The 24,393-nt window shown below is 36.7% G+C and overlaps 1 protein-coding gene across 1 annotated transcript in view; it reads left to right on the top strand.

The window, feature by feature from the left end:
• Positions 1 to 2,268: 2,268 nt before the first annotated feature.
• LOC109416616 (uncharacterized) overlaps positions 2,269 to 24,393 on the top strand; it is a 93,738-nt gene continuing 71,613 nt past the window's right edge. The window contains exon 1 of the mRNA XM_062858670.1: positions 2,269 to 2,808. The gene's annotated coding sequence lies outside the window, so the exon portion shown is untranslated. The remainder of the gene's footprint in view (positions 2,809 to 24,393) is intronic.

Here is a 24,393-nt window from a genome sequence, read left to right as displayed (position 1 = left end):
CACAGAAGCTAAGCAATAGCTCCAAAATAAGTTTAATGAAACTAATTTCTTTCTACCTCTTTTATTTATCTATATTTTTTGTTTAATTTATTGTTTTCTGGATAGCTTTTATGACATCCCTGAAAACCGTAATTCACAAATTCCTGGTAAATTGTTGGTTTTCTGTGCAAAGTAGATTACTCTTCATTTTAGTGAAAAATTTCCCAGTACCGGTAATTTACCGGTACTACCGGTACTGTGAGCCCCAGTACCGAAATACCGGTACTCACCAAAAGTAGTCGGTACTGCGACCCCTACATAAGACCCAGTGGCTCAGTGGAGAATTTTCCGTTTGACGAAAAGTTTTCCCCGACTGGAGCGGAAATCGAACCCACACTTCGAGGCTTACGAAACGTCTAGATGACTGACACCTCTAGCCGCACGGCCACGTAGCCCACGGATGAGAAGGAGGCAACCCTCATAACAGCGGTCTAGGACTACCTACGAATTTGTGCGACTTGGGGGCTGTCCATTAATTACGTAAGGGTTTTTGGGGGGAAGGGGGTTTGGAAAATCTTACGCGGCATACAAAAATATTTGGAGTTTCATACAAAAAATCTTAGAAGGGAGGGTGGGTGTGTCGAAATTTCGGAAAAATTGCCTTACGTAATAAATGGACAGCCCCTTGCGTAATGCAAATGCTAATGCTAATTTCTGTTAAAAACAATAAATGTAAACAGTTTTTATTGCTTTAATTGGTTGTGTTAATCACCGTTGATATTTATCATTTTTATTGATGTTTTTCGGTGAGCCAAAAAACATCAATAAAAATGATAAATCCGTAACAAATTTTGAAACGACGTATAATCAATGCTACACCGTTTTCAAAATTTGTTACTGAAATAATAGTTTTTATTGCTTTTACTCAGGTTTTCTCTACATGTAGTTCTAGGGGGGAATAGAAATAAATATCAAAATTTGTGCTCTTCTTCGATACTATACATGTTGAACAAAGTTACAATTACAATTTTTTGATAAATAATTTTCGTTTATATTTAAAAGTATAAAAAAAGCCCGAAAATATATTGACTGCTGTTTGTACTTATCAATAAGTCTATTCTACAGTACAATTTAATTAAATCTATTGAATTCGTATTTTTATTCAACAACAATGGTATTGTCTATAGTGATTTGAACATCAAGTATTTTATTACTAATTACATATGTTTACTGCTCCGCTTAATATAAACAAAACTTAATATTCTCTGTACTCGCATGTCAATTAAACAATTGACCGACATGCATTTGAACCTACAACTTCCGCACTTGGTGACACAACATCGCTTGAGCACCGCAGGGTCTGGTTTCTCGTTACCCCGAAATGTTCTGAGTGTGAAAAATTGAGCCAAATATGATTAGGTTGAAACCTACCTAATTGGAAAGAAACGTTACTCTGCAAACATTAACCGACGCGCAAGCATTACGGTGCATTAGACAAGAAGGTACCCCAAGCAGATAAAATCTGTCAAGCATAGAGTGATGTGAATGTCAAACTTAATTTGGAAAATTATGCCGCAGAAGTAGAGAAAAACGATTTGTTTACTTCAATTTACGTAACGGTACACGTGTGTGCACTAATATGCTTGAATTAGGGGCATGCACATATTGGTGGGTAGAACGAGAGCAAACAATCGCACCGAAATCGTTGTTCCAGGATATGAGTACTCCAGTTATGCGAAACATCGTATCGCTTTATGAATGACGATCGTTTCGGATTAGACCTGGTTCGGAAACGGCGTGTCTCGTGTGCACCAGAATTGGCTGAATTAACGGATTGCATATTTAGTTTGACAAAAATTCCCATGAAGTGTTCCAGCGCATTTTCTGGGCAGATGTGTAACTCTTCACAATCATTGTAAATGAATCTAGCTTAGTGTAATTGGTATAACCCAGCATGCCAGAGCATTTAATGCCTCCACCGCATTACTGGTTGTGGTGGTTGAATAGAAAACATAAGGCCGCGGGATTGTGTACCACATTACCGTAAACTAATTCTCGCTTTTCCTCTTTACTTTCCTCTTTCATTGAGGTTTTGCTTTGAATAATTCGCTCTTTCTCTTCAATAACTCTCTCGAACTGGCGACTCCGGCGGGAGCTCTGGCTCTATACGATCGTTATTGATTCACCAACGAGAAGAGGAAAAGAGAGTTTCGAAGGCAGCAGCGCAGCATATACTGCTATGTTTTACAAGAACTACATCTTCAGGAAGGCCATAAAAAGCCTTGCGAACATCAGCCGCAAAGTCATTGTCCATGATGCAACCGGAGCGTTAGCATCAATTTTCGTTTCTTTCACCGCTTACTTGCTTATCTCAGTTTCAGCGCTGGTGGTGCGTTAAATGTACTGTTGCTTCTTTGTTACACTTTTTTTTTCATATGTGCTTCGGTGACACCGTTTCGAAAGGATAAACGTTTTACGATAATCTCCTGATCTGGTTGCTGTGCGAAGAACCCATTGTGTATGACGTTAATCGTTAATTATATCCAGTGACAGAGAACTGTTCATCATCCGCGAAGGCGCGCTGCTTGCGGGAAGATCAATTTACATCAAATACCGTTACGGATTCCACAGGCAGTAGGCCTGGTGAAAAGAAAACTAACGGGTGAAACAGTGCTGCTGCTGCTGTTGCTGCTGAAGAAAATTGCAAAGGCATTAGTTTTTCGCATCGAAGAACGGGTTACAAGAAAGACAACCAGCAAGAATTTGCGGTGAATTGTGAATAGTGATTGGATAAAAAAAAGATCGGAAACACATTTACGAAAGTTGAAGGTATGTGTTTTTGCTCATGATCTCAATCGGATATACAGTGTGTAATCGGAATCATAAGACAGTGGTGATAAGAGTTTGGGGGAGAACATGCTTTATGCCAATTAGTGTCAGCGCCTTGAACAGTGTGCAGAAAACAGAAAAAAAAAAACTCAAAGATGCTGATTTCACAAATGAACCATAACGGAAACGGGACATCGGAAATCTCATCTCGACCTCTCGCGATCTACCTCTCTATTGTTGGCGCGAACGATGTATCCATATTGCAGCATGTGTGTTGGTGAATGGTATCTCTCCAGCGCGAAACTGTGTCACAAGAGATGCCCTCCCGGAGTATAACTGTAGATTAGAAATGCCCTCATGAATGCATGGGATGGGGAGTACAAGCGATTGTAAAACACTGCAAGGGTCATAGTTGGCGTATTGTGGCTGATAATCAATGGCTACTGGGATGCCATTGAGGGACGGATTCAACCCAACTTGGGGGCTGCTGTCTCGGTAACGGTAAAAGGAGCACAAATTATCTGTATGAAATTTCTGGTTTGTAACGGATAACGGGTCCGATTCCCGTTGAAAGCGATTTTCACGTATGGGATTTTTGTGTGCTCCAGATATCATCGGCGCAAACGAGATGAGGCCATATTGTATGCATTTCAAATCAGTTATGAATTGATTATCTTTATATATTTTTTATGTGATCCAGCTCATGATAGTTTTTATGACCGGTATGATGTGGAACAACCTTGACGATTTAATTCGATTTTATGAGAAACCTTACCATTGTGGCTTGACCTATAAACCTTTCGTGTGTATTTTTGTGTTTTCCTATTGACCCAATCTTTCGTTTAATCAGGAACTTCCGATACATTATATGTGTTTAATGAAAACAATTTAGAAATATTTGAAATAAAGTTTGTGCTTTTATTTCAATTTATCTGCATTCTGATGATTTATTGTCACCTCATAACAATTTTATTTTCTGCTTTGATTATCACAACTTCTGTTTTAACTGATGAACCCATTTGGTATTTATGAACACTCACTATTTTAATTTGTTTATTTTTTTTGTTCGAAGATATTTGAATTAGGGGTTTTAAAACAAAACCTCGTTGGCAAACTACCAATGCAATGAACTTTCATTGTGGCAAATGAATCGAAAATCGGTTTTTGGCGTATAGAACGCAAAACGCATGTCAAACTTCAACTTGTAGACAAATAAATCATTAAGCTTTACTATTTTATCGTAACTTTATAAAAAATGTGCTAAAACAAACGGTCAAAAATTCAATATATTTTAAAATGCTCATTCAATTATGGCTGTATTCATACATGTAGCTTTTGAATATTGTCGCAATTATCTTTATAATACATGATTGAGAAACGCATTACAATGTTACAGAAATTTAAACTTTCTTGTGGATAAGCTGGAGTTCTGACCTATTTTTTATAACTACCAGACTTTTTTTTAATAAAATCGTTATGTTAGTCGCACCACGTGTGCTTCATTGCTGAACAATTGATCGATTGATTACCTGCTGGTAGCTGGTATTGAACGATCAACTTTTCTCGAATCATAATTTGGTTCTGCAGATATGTGCTTCTGAATCAATCAATAACTGAGACGTCTGACTCGAAAACGATACAATATTGGATATATTTGGCATACACTGTAACCTACTTACCACAAAAGTCTATTTTCTCGTAGCAGTAACTGGTGATGAGTAAAGAAACTCATAGAAGCCCTAGTAGCAATCTTAGTGAAAACAAATAGTTTTGAGAGTGTAGATTTTTTCCAAACGTACACGTTTTCCCAATGTTACAATGATATTCGCAGAGAAAGCTTATGTTGAACCAAATTTGAGTGATAATGCGAAACACAAAGCGATTATCGTTTCCATAGATATTAGATATGGTCGATGAATTTGTCACACGTGACATATTTTCAACCAGAGCAAAGTATACGCATGAGTCAATTATCGACTATGTGTGTCACATTTGCGCAACTCATGCTCAATTCAGTTGTTCTTGCATTAAGGACGTGACGCTCATCAAAATTGTGTTATTAATTTAATTTACGAAAAAATAGGTTGGCCTGCTTTTCGAAATTATTTTGTTCATCAAACTTTGATGGCCATTCTCAAATAATTGTTGTATCCATTGAGTGGTGTTAATACAGGAAGTCTAGTTTTCAATATATTGCGAAAGGTTTTCAATACATATCTGCGTTTACGAACAAAGTCACAATCCACAGATTTTTTGTTTATTTATCTCAAATTTTTCATAAGCAATTTTCTTAAAAAAAAAAACAAACGATTTGCATCATCAGTTGGCCATTTTATTTATCACAAATTTTTCATAAGCAGTTTTCTTAAAAAAAAACGAACGATTTCCGTCATCAGTTGGCCATTTTGACTCTAGTGTTACTTTTGAGAAGGATCAAAGCAAAACATTACCGAAAATTTACAAAAAATATCTGAGAAACGGCAAGACAATTGGCAATTGGACAAACTGTTTCTAAAATATATATTTTAGAAAATTCTCATTGATTTTTAGCTAAGGCCATTCTCAAAAGTGAGGCTCGAGTCAAAATGACCTTTGATCGTGAGAAATAATTATTATGCAAAATTATGGATAAATAAAAAAAAATACAAGAGCAAGTTCGATCATCGAATTTAAATGGAAATGCTCAGTATATGCCAAGTCATTGCATTGATACGAAACATTGATTTGATACAAAATCAATTGAATTGTTGATACAATTAGAGGAAAGTTAAATTAATAAAACAAGTTAACAATTTAAATAACACAGCACAACATTTTTTTGTCTAAAGAACAAACTTATGTGTCTCTGACAGATGTTTGGCCACTGAATCCGAATCCGGGCTCTGATTTGCTCCAGCACGTCACAATTTTTAGCTATATGTATCTCCATTTATAGGGCAAAATATGCTATTTTGGGCTTTTTTATTGCAGACCATGGATATATTTTTTTAAGCAATCAAAAGGTAAATTGGTCAATTAACATCTAAATTAACGACTCATGCAAACAATTTAGTTTTACCATATCAAATTTGATAGATTGTAGAATTTTATGTAATACAGAACCTAACATAAATCGCTCAAACTAGAAAATTGAAATGTTCTACAAAAATGCTTCAAATATGTATAGCTTTCATTTATTGGTTGAGCACCTTGACTTTTCGAACATGGATTTTTTTTGGGACAGCCCAATAGATATATTTTTTTTAGAATTTTATATTAGTAAGTAAACATGCATGCAACTTTTGGAGGGTGTAATATCGTACCTAACATAAATCGCTTGAAACTATCAAATTTGATTTGGTAAAACGATATGTTTTGCATGAGTCGTTAATGTACATGTTAATTGACCAATTTACCTTTTGATTGCTTGAAAAAAATATTTCCATGCTTAACCCTTCAGCACGCGCGCTTTTGTAAAAAGTACAACACTATCAAAAAACCTCGCTCGTCGTATACAGCGCGAACGTGGTGCAGTTTCGGTTGCTTGATGGCGCGTGTCCTGGAAGGTTAATAACTTGCAGTCAAAAAAGCCCAAAATCGTACATTCTACCCTACAAAAAGAGGTACCGTAAACCGGGGTCAAATTGATCAGCGGGGTGAAATTGATCATTCGGGTACTACATTGTAATTGCATACTAGGAACTCTTAAACGTCGTAATGATCTTAAACTTTTTACGTCATCTGGTTAGTTACTGTCTATAGATGAGTGTAGACTTTTATTTTTTAGAAAAAAGTTAGTTTTGCCTTATTTTTTAAGGAATTTGAAATGTATTTCTCATTTAACTGAAATTATTGCTACTAAACAATTGATTGCTAATAGGACTTTCCGTAAATTCTCTGTTTTAACATTTTTGTGGAACCTTGGTTAGGAAGTTATGAAGCTAATCAGAACATGAAATAGTTATAAAAAAGTTCATTTTATGATGAAATAGTCATTTATTGCGCTAAAAATCACTTATTTCAAATTAAATTGCCTACCTTTAGGCGTTTAAGGGGAAATTTCTAAATTTAATTTTACATTTTAAGTATTAAATTCACTAGTTGTAAGATTTTAAACGCGTTATTCGGTTTTAGAAGAGCAAAATTAAGCGGAGAAGGAAATTTTCCTTTCCAACCGATGCTTAATTGTGTACTGATCAATTTCGCCCCAAAGTGGCATTTCCAATTTTTTGATATTTGGAGTTATTTAACTTAAAGTTTAAATTTGTTGAACAAAATTCCGTCACATGGTTCCATGGAGATCCACTGGGTACTGGATTTACAGACATTCTTTTGGAAATATTTGAATTGGCACTGATGTTATCCACAAAAGTTGTTTTAAAGTGATCAATTTGACCCCGGATTACGGTATAGCTTAAAATTGCAACGTGCTCGAGCAAAACTAAGTCCGGATTCGGATTCAGCGGCCCAAAATCTGTCGTTTGTTGTTGAGACAGACCAATAGTTATTTTTTGTTTCGCTGTGTAATATATAAAACCACATTTTTTCTGTGCACGGGCCTGACATACATATGTACAATCATACATTTATTTGCTCAACATTACATTTGAGATAAGGCATAATGAATAATAGTACACCACAAAACTCGGATTGTGGCTGCTGCTCTTCATCTTCGGTCGCGCCTAATCCCGCCAGATCACGCTCCATCTAGTCCGCCCATCTGCGCTCAACGCCTTCTTGTGCCAGCCGGATCAGTAGCGAACACCAACTTTGCAGGGTTGTTGCTTGGCATTCTTGCAACTTCCCTGTCCACCGTATCCAACCGGCTTAGGCGGAGCGGACTGGTATGAAGGTTAGAAAACTTGACTACCACGCCGAGGACCTGGGATCGAATCCCACTCTCGACAAACTCGCAAAATGTGAGTTCTTCCTTCGGAAGGGAAGAAGAGCGTGGTTCCCGAGATGAACTAGCCTAGGGCTAAAAATCTCGTTAATACAGATTAAAAAAAACCGGCTCAGGCCACCTTCTGGACGCTGGGTTTGCGCAGAGTACAGCGAGCTCGTGGTTCATCCTCCGCCAAACACTGTTCTCCTGCACACTACCAAAGATATTCCTTAGCACACGTCGCTCTAATTTCGCTTGCATGTCCTCCTCGAGCATGGCCTATGTAACGTGTCCGTAGGGGATCACCGGTCTTATTAGCGTTTTGAACATGGTGCATTTGGTGCGGGGTGGATAGATGTTTTAGACCGCAGCTTCTTCTGGAGCTCGCAGTAGGCACAAATTCCATTAATGATGCACTTTTTAATTTCACGACTCACGTTGCTGTCAGCGGGTAGTAAGGATTCAAGATAGACAAATTCCTCTGCCACCTCGAAGGTATCTCCGTCTATCATGACATTACTACCTATAGACGAACCCAGTCGCGTTTGGTTCCACCTACCTGCATGTACTTTGCTTTTGAGGTATTCACCACCAGACCGACCTTTGCTGCTTCGCATTTCAGGCGGGTGTTTAGGTCGGCCAACGTTCCAAATGTTCTGGCGAAAATAATTTTCTAGCGTCTAAGTGTAAAAAAGTTCATCTGAAGTTGCATCTTGTCACTTTAATTTGCAGAAAAGAGAGTCGATGAAGAGAACTCTCTCATGTTACTTTCGCCCTTATTTAAACTCAATCTAGAAATGTCCGTGTCGTTTACAATGCACACAAATTGACGGGATTTTGTGAAAATCGTACCCCGATTGTTGAGCCCGGATCGTCGCATTACACCTTCCGGAGAAATGTGGAAGAGTAGGCATCAGAGTTCATCACCATGTCACAGTCCCCGGTGAGGTTTGAATGAACCGGGTAGTACACCCAAAACCCTTACTCAGTTTTGTACATCGTCCATCGTTACTTTGATCGGTCTTGCTTTCAAGGAAAGCCATTAACTTCCATGATTTTCCATAAGCTCTGTGCGGTCGATACTGTCATCTGCCGCCTTAAAGTCGATGATCAGTTGATACGTTGGGACCTGCTATTCACGAAATTTCTGGAGGATTTGCCGTACGGTTAACAATATAGGATGTAAAATATAATATGGATATGTATGAACTTGAACATGCGAGTTGCTCTATATCTTGATACAAAGAGCTTTACAACGTTAAAGTAATCGAAATATCTTTTGAGTGGTCAACCAGACTCCATTCTATTGACCCACGTTGAAAAGATGTCTAAGAATTAACTATTTCCGTCAAAATTACAGAAAATGCAGAATGCGCCTTAAAAACCTTCAATTAATGGAAATATGCAAGAGGACATACACTTCACAGCAAAATACAACAACTCATTTAATTTATATGTGTTGTATGCAGTTGTATGCAATGAGAAATCAGAGAGAATATAGAAGCACTAGCTGACCCGACGTGGCTAGCCACGTTTTCACAATCCCGAGAATTGTGTCGATGGCTTAAAAATGTTTGTATGCATTTTTTGCTTATCTACAACTTCATTCAGAAACCATATTTGTTCCTCTGAAGTGTTCTAGAATTTCCTACTACTAAATCTCTTTGCCATGTAAGGCTCCAAAAACTTCTCCGAATTCTAATCAGAAAGTTTTTAAATATTCTATAATTTTTGAAAAATACTCGAACATGTATGTTATTGGTTTCATTCCTACGAAGAATGTAAGAGAATGTTCATGAGTCTTCGATTTCATCTCCTGATTCTCTCAGGGATGTTCATATTTTTTTTTAAATAAGAATATATGTATATTCCATTATTTATCGAAAATTCACGAACATTTTTGGTATTTCCTGCATTAGAGAATGCGAAACATTTCTTTCAGCAATAGACTCATCAGAAGCGCCAGAAGGTGTGATGGTACATATGTATTCAGAAATGAAAAACGCCAGAAAGTATACTGTTACAGAGTTCCAATCCCTGAAATGGTAAGAAAGCTTATCAAGAACTGCGAATTTTTCATTTAATTTCAGCCACCGTGAATGAATGTTCGGAGCGCATACAGCCGAGCAGTAAACTCGCGGGTATTTAGCAAAATTATGCTGAGGGTGCGAGAACTTCCAGAGACTTCCGGAAAGTCCTCGAAAATTAAAGTAGTTTCAGAACATTCCAGAACGTTCTTCTTTTTTTCTGAAACTTTTAGCAATTTCCACAAAATTCTGAGAAGCATGCTTTGTTCCAATTGGGACGATATGCCAAAAATAAGAAGAAGATGTTTCATAATATTGCATCTTCTTTCTAGAGCGTCCAGAAACTTCTAGAAGGTCTGGAACATTTAAGAAATTCAATACTCCGGAACATTCCAGAACCTTCTTCATTTCTTCCGGAGCTTTCAGTAACTTCCAGAATGTTCTTGGAATTTTCAGAATACTGATGTTCCAGATCATTCCGAAAAGTTTTTCTTCTTATTATTTCTGAAGTGCTTCAACTATAATGAAACAATGCAAAGCGTTATGGACAGACAGACATACAACGCTGGGATTTTATATGTATGATGCATATGTGAAATATTTCACAGCATTGGGCATCTCATTGAGAAGCGCCAGAAGGTTATACTTCCAAGCATCCACCTTTTTGACTGTAAATAACTGTTGTAGGGTTCTGATCTATATAATGGAAAGGAAACTCTAGAAACTTCTAAGGCATGCAATGTAACGATGCATCAATGCAACGATGCATCAATGCAATGGTGCATCAATTCATCGATGCACCAATGCAACGATGCACCATTGCAATGATGCACCAATACAATGATGCGACAATGTTACGATGCACCTATGTAACGATGCACAAATGAAACGATGCATCTATGCAACGATGTACCAATGTAATTATGCATCAATGCAACGACGCCATAACACAGGTACAATGCTACAGAGCAATGATTTTTGTAGCTTTCATTCTGTGAAACATTTCGATGCAACATTTCAAAGCGTGACGGAAGGACAGACAACTCTGGGATTTTATATATATGATTAGGCATCTTTATCGCTTAGCATTCATCCAGAAACTAAGGAAAATGCATGGAAGAATATAAACCATCTAATACCCAACCCCGCCTTTAGACGGGGTATAGTTTGAGTTTTTTCGTATTTTTTCTTGCCTGGAGAATACGTTTTTTTATATTTTTAGCTGATATTTAGGACGGTTCTGTATGTTCCAAAATAGTGTCTTTTAAAGCGTATTAATTTTTTTTTTAAATCATGGAAAATTGATGTTTCGGTCACCTTTCAGATAAACGTGTTTAAAATTTTCCCCCATTCATTTCATTATAGTAAAAGAGGTTAAGGGAGTTGAAAACACAATAGGGGGATTCACTTAACGGCGTAAACTGATTAAACTGATTAAACGTCGCAATCACCAAGGCAATCTTCGATTATTTCATTCGCAAAATCATGAAACATTTCAAATAAGCAGAAAATCATGGCTTACGCAGCAATTTAATCTGTTTAGTGAATACCCATAATAAAATGATTTTCCTAAAAATTACACGGAAAATAAAAAAAATCCATTAAAAAAAATTAAAATAATTTTAACAACAATCTCAAAATGTTTTCGTTTTGAAAAATCGGTATACCAAATATAAAAGTGTAGACATGTTCAAAAATAAAAATTAGAATAATCAAAAACCAAAATTTACAAAATTGCGAATTGAAAAAAATATCTTTCAAAACATGTTTAAATCGATTTTAGACGACGGAAAATTATGTTTAGATGAAAATTTAAAATAAGGGTATTAGAGGGTTAAGAAAATCTGTTGAAAAACTACCAAATTTACCCCGTTTGCGGTACTTATGGCCAAACCGTGAGATAATGATCCTGTCCAAATTATTATGTATCACCTGGGGCTGTGAAAATGCATGCATGGTAAAAAAATAGTGATTTTTAGAGCTTAAACTGCATTTGTAAAGATTTTGTCACCAGAATCACAATTTAAATTAACGTCAGAGCAGCGTCTTAGTAACTTTGGTGTCCAAAAAAGACAATCGATATTTTATCTAGCACTGTTCTCACTCTGCCCAAAATACACGATTTACTTTACATGTTGAGAAATGTCTGTTACTTTTTGAGAATAACAAAATAAATTTCTCAGAAAAGTGAAAAGAAGATGCATGCGGTCTATACGGTCATTACAGCACTATCGTTTTAATTATTGTTTCATAACTATAAGCATGATTAATGTAACTGAAACAACCCTTACATATTCTGAGAACCTATAAGTACATCGCACTTTACTTTCACAGTCATTCATTTCCGTTGAGAAAATATTGTCTCGATTAATTAACATCTTTCCAAAGAACTTGTCCGAACGTTAGCCACAAAAAAATCGTTTGCCTCATGACAAACAGGTAAGGGCGTCTTTTTTTCGATGGTCTGTCGGCTGCGCCAAGTACGCTGCACTTCAGCCAGTGAACGCTACTCAGTTAATTTCCTCCACCGACGTCGACAGCCAACGACACTTCCCTGCTCACTTCCAAATAGTTACTTGAATGATCAAAGTCAAGTGGAACATATCTTGACACAAACGAATCTCAAAGATGCATTGGACAAGAAGTACTATTCTCAGAGGCCAGTCGAAAAAGAAAACACAAGTCCACTCCGCAAACAAGAGGTACCTAGGACCGCGTCAACTTGCGAACGCAACCGATCAAGCACCTTCAAAAAAAGTATACGTAGATAGGTATAAGGTACCTATTGGCAGGCAGGCGCCCATGGGATCGAATGAAAGTTTGGAGAAATTATTCAAGCGAACTTTCCACTCTCATTCGGGTACGCAAGCTATTTATTTCGATGATACCTTGCTCGCGAAAGCTAATGCCTGGCGCGCAATTCACGGCTTCTCGTGGTAATGACCTTCAATGCAGCCAGCGCCAGCGTCAAGACAAAGAGAGTTCGCACGGAAAGGGACCCGCGGCGGATGGTGGTGGAATAACGGTGTGGAGTGGATACTTCAGCTTCCCATGAAACTCTTAATTCAGTAACTATTAAACCTTTTTTTTTCTGAATGCAACTATGCAAGAGTCGTACTGTATAGTTGTTTTTATGACGTTTGAAAAATCTCTGCACATTTTATAGGGGAATGATGACTTCAAGAGTTTCTTAACCAATTATCGTCAGGGGAGAAACGAAATCTTCTACTTATTCCTGCCACTATGTTTCCATTGGCACTTGATCTGCCTCTCTTTTCAACTTAGTGTTCTTTTAGCAAAACGTAAACAAACAATTGTCAAAGGCTGTTACTCTTGAATAAAACGAATAAGTTTCATTTAAGACGAACAAATCTGCCTTAAGATCATAACTAGTAAAAACAATCTTCAATAAAGGCTGTAGTTTTCATGCAAGGTGACTTGGTTCCATCATTATCTTGAGGGGGTTTGGATTAAAGGTAATAACAATTGGTGGCGGATGCATGAGTTTTGTTCGCTTGGAACGGCAGCCATGTTTAGATAGAATTGAAAAAGTGGCGTAGCCTTTTGTTTTTATAGGAAATGTATGTCTTCGTATAGGGTGCCTGTACCAATTATGGCACTACCTAAGGAAAACTATTTGTACAAAAATAACGAGAAGACCAACGAATGTCACCAATATGTTGAAAGATAGTTTAGTTTCCATACTTTACAGGAAAAATATAAAAACGGAGCCAAAACTACTTTTAGTATTTATTACAGCGTGTGCCAATGATAGGAACCCTGTACCAGTTATGGTTACATTTTTTAATTTCGGTTCCTTTTCGCACTATTTGCATGCATTTCTTATGGGATTTGCCATAATTGGTACACCATGGCGAAAAAGGGTGCAAGGAAGCCGAAATTTTTAGGAAAATGATTTATTTCTACTATAATTTAAGCAAAATGTGGACTTTAAATGGTTGCACTCATTTAAAGTCCACATTTTGCTTAAATTATAGTAGAAATAAATCATTTTCCGTTTCTTTTGTGAACGTGATCTGTTATTCACATTTTTTTTATTGTTGATATATATCGTTAAAGGGTAAAAATCAACTATGGCGAATAATTGGTACTATAGCCATAATTGGTACACTTACCCTATTAATGATTGATATTATGTTTGGGGCGCTTTGTTATTTTAGTATGTTTTGGGCGGCATATCAACGAAAAAGTGGGTAGGGCACGGAAAATTTTGATTCCCTGTCATCAATGATCTGTCAGGCAACTTTAATGCTTTAGCCATTTCAATTTGATGAAAATTAATTCGCATTTCAATTAACATTTCATCCATGAAACAAAACTTGTTTGCATTTGCATAATGCTTAGGTAAAAGATTTCATTTATTATGCACTGTTGACACTTTTGAGAAAGACAGCCAAAAGATCAACATGCCTCAAGCTATTCTTGTTAAAGTTTCATGAAGTTCTTATAATCAATCATCAGTGCAAATACATTAATACAACTAGTTTCAAAGCAGTCTTCAAAAGCAGCTTTGAAGATCTCCTGAAGAGTGGGCCAGATTAGTCTTATGGATGTTTTATGCCTTTTTTATCTCGGAATTGCAGAACAAAGAGCTTTATTGCTAAGTTTATTATTCTATCTTAGAAATTACTTCAGGATTGCCGCAAAAGTATAACTGTTACTTGGGCTATCATCACTGTCGAACCAACATAACATTTATTTTTTTATTTTGTTGATTTTTGGGTAACATTGATCATATACAGTCAGGTTTTTTTTACGCGATGGATACGTACCGCGTAAAAAAAAACTCAGTTCAAAATTCAAAAAAACCGCGTAAAAAAGTTTCACCATTTCTCGACGAATCATGCAAAAATAAGACGATGATTTTTTTTTTTGTGGAGTTTTCATTTACGCGGCCGCCGAAGAAAAGACCTGACTGTAAGTGTCGAAAACACTCTTTACTTACTAAAGTCGGAGTCTCTAATTTCGAATATGTTCTAAAAATTCTTACAACTTATGTATATTTTAAGTTATTCTAGTCTAAGCCCCAAATAACGCCTTAAAGTATGCAATTTCCTAAATGAAATACTGCCTTCAATAAATCGTATGTTTTATTGAAAAAGACACGCTTTCATAAAAGTTTCGTTAATGAAATTCAACTCTAGGGTGTCATATGGAGCCAATACAATTATTTCTAATCTCGCATTGTATCTACTATTCATGACAAGTATGCATGTTTGAGAATGTATCTCATTGCGATGCAAAAAATACAAGAAAATATCTTTGTTTATAAAACTCTTTTGAATTTTTGTCATTCAGTAGTAAAAAATTATTCAATTACGAGATACCATTCGTGAGCGCACAAACAATTTCTTGGAAATTGTTTGTTTGAACATTTCATTATGTAGGTCAAGTCGATCAATGTCAGGGGGGATGACACTTCTTTTCCTATCCGGGTAAATCCACATGTAGCCGCTGCAATCCATCGCTAACCGCCGCTAACCAAGCAGCGGTTAGATACGATTCATGACGGACAGGGGCGGATAAATGCCGTTTTTTTCCTGTTAGCAAAGAAGTGTCATTCCCCTTGGTGGAGCGGACCTGGTGTGATGGTTATAACACTTGACTATCACGCCGAGGACCTGGGATCGAATCCCACTCCCGACAAACTCACAAAATGTGAGTTCTTCCTTCGGAAGGGAAGTAAAGCGTGGGTCCCGAGATGAACTAGCCTAGGGCTAAAAATCTCGTTAATACAGATAAAAAAAATCCCCTTAATCAGTGTTACCGCGCTGATCAATGATATCCCGTTTAACGGTAGCCATTCAATGAAAAAAAGTCTAATGTCATGCTAATCGTCATTCCAGATTCATGTCAAACAAAAGTCCCAAAAAAATGACCACGTGGTTTATGGACAGCCCCCAATCATGCAAAGATATATTCGTATAAATTTTTGATCGATTTTATCTCAATGGTGCAAAGAGGTACACTGCAATGCATTCTATGTCCTCAAGAGAAAGCCATTGTTAAAAATGATAGTTCTGTCTCACATTTATTAGAATAACTTCATAATGAATGCATATATCGTTATGAGAATTGGAGCGAAAGCAGTAAAAAAGTTTTGAAATTGAGGAAACTTTTCATTTAAAATGCACCAGTGTAAAAGATCTTCATGAAAAATGGGTAAAATAGGTATTTTTGTGTTGCATATTCTATTTTAGCTTGTAAATATGCAGTGCTGAAATAGTTATATATGAAACAAGTTGCAGAAGGATGTAGGCAGTCCAGTAGACCATTTGACTGTCACAAACACAGCGCAACATTGTTTTTGTCTCAAGAGCAAACTTATGTGTCTCCGAAGGATTTTGAGCCGCTGAATCCGAATCCGGGCTCAGATTTGCTCCAAACGTCACAATTTTGAGCTATACCTCAATTTATAGGGCAAAATATGCGATTTTGGGCTTTTTTGACTGCAAGCCATTAAGCAAGGAAATATTTTTTTTAAGCAATCAAAAGGTTAAATGGTCAATTAACATCTAAATTAACGACTCATGCAAAATATTTCGTTTTACCTAATCAAATTTGATAGATTTAAGCATTTCATGTTAGTATGAAAACTTGCATACAACTTTTGGAGGGTGACTTGTATGGGAAATATATTACCTAACATAAATCGCTTAAAACTATCAAATTCGATTTGGTAAAACGCAATATTTTGCATAAGTCGTTAATTTAGATGTTAATTAACCATTTAACCTTTTGATTGCTTAAAAAAATATTTCCTTGCTTAATGGCTTGCAGTCAAAAAAGCCCTAAATCACATATTTTACCCTATAAATTGAAGTATAGCTCAAAATTGTGACGTGTTAGAGCAAATCTGAGCCCGGATTCGGATTCAGCGGCCCAAAATCCTTCGGAGACACATAAGTTTGCTCTTGAGACAGACAAAAAGTTAATTTTTGTTACGCTGTGAAATATTCAAGTTCACTTTGTTAACGATGGAAAACTGTGCAAAACTAGTGTGAAATCGGTTAATCAACCAAAAGTGCCGAAAAGTACTACTTTTCGGGATACATAAGGATGCTGAAAAGTATAGCGTCCGTTCGCTCGTTGCAAACCCGCTCGTTGCAACGCTTTTCAGTTGCAAGTCCGCTAATTGCAAAATTTGACAAGTTTTTGCAACTAAAAAGCAAGCATGTGTCAAATTCATGCTGTCAGTGTATTTCGATGTACTTTAGTGTCAAAGTGACGTTGCAATTAGCGAATGGCATTCGCTCGTTGCAAAGTAAACATTTTGCAACGAGCGAACGGCCGCTGTAGTACTTTTTGGTACACATATTTTTATTCAAAAAGCGCCATAAAGTGTAAAACAAAAAGTTGTGGGCTTCGTGGCCATGTGGTTAGGGGCGTCAGTCATCTAGGCGTATCGTAAGCCTCGGAGTGTGGGTTCGATTCCCGCTGCAGTCGGTGAAAACTTTTCGTCTAACGAAAAATTCATCACTGGGCCACTGAGTGTTCTGTGTGTTGTCCTTTGTCTAATGTATGTAATATGTTCAGTCTGTGAAGCCTCTGGTTGAAGACGGTGTGAATTGTCTTTTAAATGACGGATTATTTCAAAACTCATCATGAAGCGAAAAACGAAAAAAAAATAAAGAAATATGAAAAATGGTTATTTTGAAAAAAAAACTAAGTTTCACCCAAAACTTTACCATTTCAACCAATAGCTTCATCACAAATAATACAGTATAATTCAACGATTGATTACTTAAGGCGTCGATTTTTACTTCACTATTGTGTGAATTTCGACTTAGGCTGACGAACGCGAGATCAAACTATGAAATTGTGTTTGTTTACTCTCATAGGTCTCACTTGCCCCAGATGCTGGAATGCACTGGTGCTGCTCTCACAGAATGCCCTGGTTCGTAACTAAACGTAATAAATGAAAATGAATTACAGCTTTTTCACTTAAAATAATTGGCATGCACTCCAAATATTATCCTGATATCGAAAAAGTTTGACTTTATACATATACATATGCATTACATATAAACAACAATAACATACATGGTCTCTTTACAGTGGAAACAATAACAATTTTTGTATTCAAAGTAGCCGTTGGTGTGATACCTATGTTTTCTAAGAAGAATGTTAGCCTTAAAAATAAATAATTAAAAAAAAATATGACATGCCCCGAATTGGGTTCTTTAGGGGTATCCGGATTATTTGATAATCGAATTCTCCGCCCAAAAAATAGTCGAAATCCAAAATTTCATAATTTTTGGAGTCCGGGAACTATTTTTAAAATGCATTTAAAGTTTGTATGGGAAATTTTTTTTTGTTCGGGTCGAACTGTCACTTTAACGATTGAACTGTCATTCTGTCCACGAAAATTGAAACTGTTTTGTTAAATTAATCATCAAAACAAAGGTGTTGGAATCCAATAAATTTACGTTATACTCAGAAAAATGAGCTCTTTCGATTAGGCTATAGAAAATAGCAATATTTTATTCACTAACCAACCCAATTCTCACTTGCCCCGGGGTACCTTACTATTGCAGAGTTATTACAAAAATGTCATTTTGACATGTCTAAATTCAATCACCCACAGCTTATTCCAGAAGCTGAACTGGTAAATATGGTACATATATGAAAAACTTATTCGGCTAGACCAGTTCTACAAGAAAGTCACGGAAAAACCACTCTTACTTTAATTTTTAAGATGAATGTCATGGTCTATCTTCGAAAAATGAATATTCATGATGAATATCAAACGACTTTCTTGTAGAACTGATCTAACCGCACAAGTTTTTCATCTTTATCTATATATATAAAAATGAGTTTGAAGTCCCTTTGAGGCAACAAAACTCACGAACGGATGAACCGATTAGCATGACCCTTGCACGGTTCGATTCGTATTCATGGTGGCTGTGTTTATAAGTAGAAAAAAGTTATGAAAATCAACTAAAAAATCAAGAAAATTGAAAAAAGTACTGATTTTATTATTAGCTGGGACAAAAATCAGCACGATTGAAATGGAATTCATCTCGAATTATACTAATGTCATGCTAATCGTCGTTCCAGATTCATGTCAAAGAGAATATCGGCATCCCCAAGATATTTCCGAATGACTATGAAAACATAAAATCTGCAAAAGACTACAGGTGGTTCATCGGAAATTCAGCCACTCAAATCAACCCAGGTTCTAATAAAAAAAATGAAGTTGAACCTTTCATATTTTATTTCTTACTTTCACTAATCCCTTAGAGAGCTAAATAAGTTCGATCGTCAACATCGAATGGCAATCTTCCAGTACGGGTCGCGCTCGAATGCCTATAGGAACCTAAGCATGGAAAATCGATTCGAAAAAAAAACTAGTGCTTTGCGCAAACTAACTGAACATTGAGCGAACAGAATATGGACGAAGATAGGCCGCAAGAAAGACGACCTGAATCAAACCGCAAATCCCCGGTATGTAGCTAATTCGAAAACACCAATAAAGTGCTATCGGCTAGTCGTTATGCTGTTGCTATTGATTTTGTTGGTTGTTGTTATAACGCTTTTTCCAATCCCCGTTCGAGACAAAGGTACTGTAGGCACTATTGGAATGGTGTTGCTTTGAAGATACGTATGTGCAGTGCAGAGAACTGTTTGCTTGTGAAGTTTTGTTTGGACTTTTTTTTCTCAAATATGATTTTACACCATTTTGGACGAGAGGCCCTGTTTTAGGCAATTTCCTCTATTACTCAATAAGTTTCATACAAATCGACTAAATTAAAAAAAAATGTAAATCGATATGAACTTGAATGAGTTGCTCAAAGGATCCTTATAAACCATGAGAAGCATAAGAATTCACATAGAGTAAGATTTTTTTTTTTAAATGGCATTTGTTAGTAGGCAGTTTTGGATTTAGGTTTGTAGAAAAAAAAAGACTTTTCAGCTTTAAAACACAAAACAAACGGCTAAGAACGCAAGGAAATTTGTCCCAATTCGCACGAATAGTGACATAAACTCGAAAGTGTTTACAACAAAACAGAAGCTATTTATTATGAACCTAAAATCAAAACTGTTCGATGCAAAGTTTGCCTACTAAAGTTAATTGCAATGCAAGGCTTAAAAGGTCCAATACACGCGTTGTTTTGTCTTATTTTGTTCAAGTGGTACAAACCTTTGTTACAAAATATGTAGATTTCGGTATTGTGATTATTGTTGAGCGATAGTTGAAAATCGATGCTACGTTGATGAAAAGTAACCATCTCTTCTAGAATGCATGTTTGCGAAAGGTTATATTTTCTAAAGATATTTAGATTTATTCATATACGGTTGTTCAATTCTATGGATTACGAATGCAAAGCTGAAGTAAATGACCTTACTTGAGTCAGCTGAAAGCTCATTTAATATTCATAGGCTCTCAAGGACAAGGTTCACTTGAACTGTATCAATAAAAAAGTAACCAATGCAAAAATTATGTACATTTTCCCATACAACAGTTCATATGACACGAGAGGCTGTACTGCAGGTGAACGGCTCTCTTGGCTCGGAAAATTGAACTGCGGTGCCTCTCGTGGGAGTGGAAAGAAAACAAAGAAAGTACATGTGATCTTATATAAACATGCATTGACCTGAACGAACTTTCATCATTCGAATACCATCTAGAAGTGTAACCATTGATACCATTCGCACCTTGTTTGATAATGTGAAAAAGCTGAGAGCTTCGTTCATTATTAAATAGTTCTGTGGAAAAACGACGATATGCTAATTGCATTAATTTTTTTCTCATCTGTATTGCCTTTTGTTTGAATCATTTTCTGTTATAATAAATTATGAAAAAATGATAATAGAAGGTTATCAACAAACTTTCCTGTATTTTTCTCAATCTTGTTGTACATACTATAGTATTTAATATATGACGTCTAGCGTTGAGCCGCGCTTGAGATGAAACGCTATTTACTACTTGATATACATTTACCTGTGTAACTCCATCAAGTAATACACTGTACAATCCGTATGCTACGTTTATCTTTTTGCAGAGCATTGTAACTGAGCTTAAGTGTTTTACAAAACGCTTGTAAGGACTGTATCGTTAATGAGTACACTTGAAAATTGCTGTATTTGAAAATGTCTTATTAATTTTGTAAATTAAATTAAATTACATTGTTTATTGACAATCAGAAAAGCCCATGATATCATTTTATATTTGATTTTTTGTGAATTTTGCCAACTCTCGCACCTTCTTCTTGATGTTCTTCATAAGGTTTTGGACAACCGTTCCGTCGATGGTTTTGCGTGGGTTGGCCCAGTTTTTCTTGAATTTGATGATGTCCTCTGCTTCTCTATCCTTTTTCCGTAGTTTCCATTTCTTCTTCTTCTTCTTCTTCTTCTTCTTCATCTTCTTTTTTATGGCTCAACGTCCCCACTGGGACTTGGCCTGCCTCGCTTCAACTTAGTGTTCTTTGAGCACTTCCACAGTTATTAAATGAAGGGCTTTCTTTGCCTGTCATTGCATGAATTTGTATATTGTGAGGCAAGTATGTACAATGATACACTATGCCCAGGGAGTCGAGAAAATTTTCCCGACCGGAACGGGAATCGAACCCGCCGTCTCCGGATTGGCGATCCATAGCCTTAACCACTACTAGGCTAACTGGAGACCCCTAGTTTCCCTTTCATCACAGCCAAATACTTTTCAATGGGCCTTGTTTGCGGACAATTTAAAGGATTTTTTGGCTATTCCACAAACTAGACATAGTTTTCTTCATACCAGTCAAAGGTATCACACGCATAGGGTAAATGTACCAATAGTGGTGCTATTAGTAGCTCCTTGTACTAAAATAATAGAATAAAATTTATAATACCACAAAATAAAAAGTCTGAAAACGTTAATCGATAGTTTTTCACTTAAATTTGCTAAGAAAAATGTAAAAACCATTGTTTTTGCTAATAAATCACTTGCTTCAACTATAGGTGCATGGTTCCTATTATGGAGGTAAAATTTAACATTGGTTCCTATAGTGGCGCATCCCATTGAATTCTTATGGGACCCACTACTATACTGCCGTAATTCTGCAAAGTGACGTAAGCGCCATTCAAAATGTCGATATTTGTTGGTATATTATATGTTATATCTGGTGTAAAAATAATACTGTGGTATGCCTGTTGTATTAGAATGCAAGATCTAGTCGTAATCTATCATCTATGGAAAGAAACCTAGAGGATGAGCAAGAGTTTTATGCATAATAACCAAAAAATGGGCCAAAACTATCAATGTCACTTACGTCACTTTGCAGAATTTGGGCAGTATAGGAACACTACCACCACTATAGGGCTCTGCACTGTTTTGATCTTGTATGGGATTTTGACGTTTCTTGGCCTTGTTGTTTACAAAATTTCTGTAAGAGTGAAAGAGAAGGAGATAATTTCATGCAGAGCCCTATAGGTGCAAAGGAGCAAAAAAGTTAAAGAAAATAACTATTTAAAACTAGCTGTCCCGGCAAACGTCGTTCTGCCTGCCTACTGTGTTTTTGACATCCAAGTCCTTAGAAAAGTGCCACTCAAAACGCAATTTCAAACTTTTTCGTTTTCGGTGCGTTCCCGGTCGTTTATCCCAATTATTTTTTCGTACGAACACATCGGAGCCCTGCACGAATGAAACACTGAAAGAATGGTGTTGATCCGTTGGCCCGTTCCCAAGCCTATTCGTGACATACAAACACCATTCCATTTTTATTTATATATATAGATAGGTTTTCCGCCAAATCCTGAACACAAAACTAAATTAATGTTATTAATTAGGTATGATACATCTATTAAAAATGTCATTTGCCAGCTTTATGGTCAAAATAGTGCTAAATTGTCACTACCACCACTATTGGTACTACCTCCACTAAGGGAGCTTTTACCCTAGTAGCAGGATGCCAAATCCAGTCAAAATAATGTAGGACCTTTGTGCTTTCAGATGAGTGGCAGAATTAATTTCTGGAGATATTCCTTTCGGTATATTTCGACGTTCATACTTGGGACGATCAAGAAGGTGACGATTTCATACCACTTTAACAAATTGCTTCCCAAACCAACACATTTTCCCAAATTTTTCGCAATAATCGATTGCTCCTAATTCGGAACATCCGTGCCATGCTTCACAGTGAGAAATTGTGCCCCTGGAAGTGCCTAGTAGTCCAGTTTGACATGCGTTTCATCATCCATGATTATGCACATGTAATTTTTGCTAAAAACATGTTCGTACAGTTTCCGATCCCGAGTTTTCGCATAATCCGCCATATTTTGACTGCGTTTAGGACATTTCTGTTTTGGGTAGGTCTTCAGGGAACTACGCTCCTTGGCTCGTTGAACCATACCAGTAGTCGTTCTACATTTTTTTGCACAATCTCTGATGGATACCTCCTTATTTCCATTAAAGATTTAGCAAATTTTGCTGTATAAATTTGACTTGGACGCACTTGGTTTTCTGCCGCGTCTGGGTGAGCCTTCCAGTGTGTTATGCATACCAAATCGTATGACAGCATTTTGGACAGCAAAAACGTTAACACCTTCAACTTTCCCTCATTTTCTTAGTGATAATCCTTTTTCAATGCAATACCTGGTCACAATCGTTTTTCGCTCCTCTTCCGTAAACCATCGCATTGTTCTCCTTGAGGAAAAACTTCAACGCTTAATGAAGGTTATCGTTTGTTTACAACGCTAGCAATAATAGAAGAACAGCAGTTGTTAAAATAAGGCATAGTCTTTTTAATACAGAGCCTCAAAGGTGTTCTCATAATTAACGATACAGCCCATAACCCTTATGTGGCCAGCAGGGTACCCGGGTACCATTTTCGATTTCAAATCTCGATATTTTTATGATTATTGAGAGTAGAAAGTTGAAACTCTGCTAGATCTTAGAACTCGTGAATATATATCTATCAACGGGGTTGACCGAATTCCCTAGAGAGGAGGGGCAGGAGGAGAGGTTTCTGATTTTTTTTATTACGTGGAATGCTGGCAGGGTACCCGGGTACCCACGAAACTGAAATGAGTATATTTCCGTCATTTTTTCATCAATTTTAAAAATTTTTAGCTCATTTAATTCATAAACTCATTATCTATCTAGAAGATATGTGGTTGCGCCGATCTGATGACTGTAGTTTCCGGAAAATCCGGATTTTCGGGAGCATGTCCTTATACCATATTGAATCCCACATTGTTGAGCCTAGGATACCGTATAGTGGCCATTGCCAGCCATGGCTCCGCGGGAAGCCTGATCCGAAATCGCAGCTACAAAGTCAACACGTTTTATGATTCTAGGCTGATCAGATACTATATATTGAAGCAATTTTTGGATGATTGATACCGATATTGCCACTAATCTACCGAAAATTCCAAGCATTGTTTTGTATAAAAACATAAGCCCGGAAATCCGGATTTCCCAGCATCCACGGTGATCGCACCGGTCTAACCAAATATTATATCAATAGATAATGAGTTTGTGAGTTGAATGAGCCAAAAAAATAATATCAGTGGAAAATTGACGGAGATATGATCATTTCGTGGGTACCCGGGTACCCTGCCGGCATTCTACGGGTGTTTTTTTTGCTGGCCACACTACGGTTAAAGTTATTAACCCTCGAGCTATCGCGCTGTTGTATTTTGTACAACACGTTGGAAAAATATCGCTTTTTGCACTCAGCATTAGCGTGGTGC

The sequence above is a fragment of the Aedes albopictus genome, chromosome 3 (assembly GCF_035046485.1).
Source record: "Aedes albopictus strain Foshan chromosome 3, AalbF5, whole genome shotgun sequence".
Taxonomy (NCBI): Eukaryota; Metazoa; Arthropoda; class Insecta; order Diptera; family Culicidae; genus Aedes; species Aedes albopictus.
The sequence above is the reverse complement of the archived record's forward strand: the minus strand, read 5'-3'. Positions and strand labels throughout refer to the sequence as shown.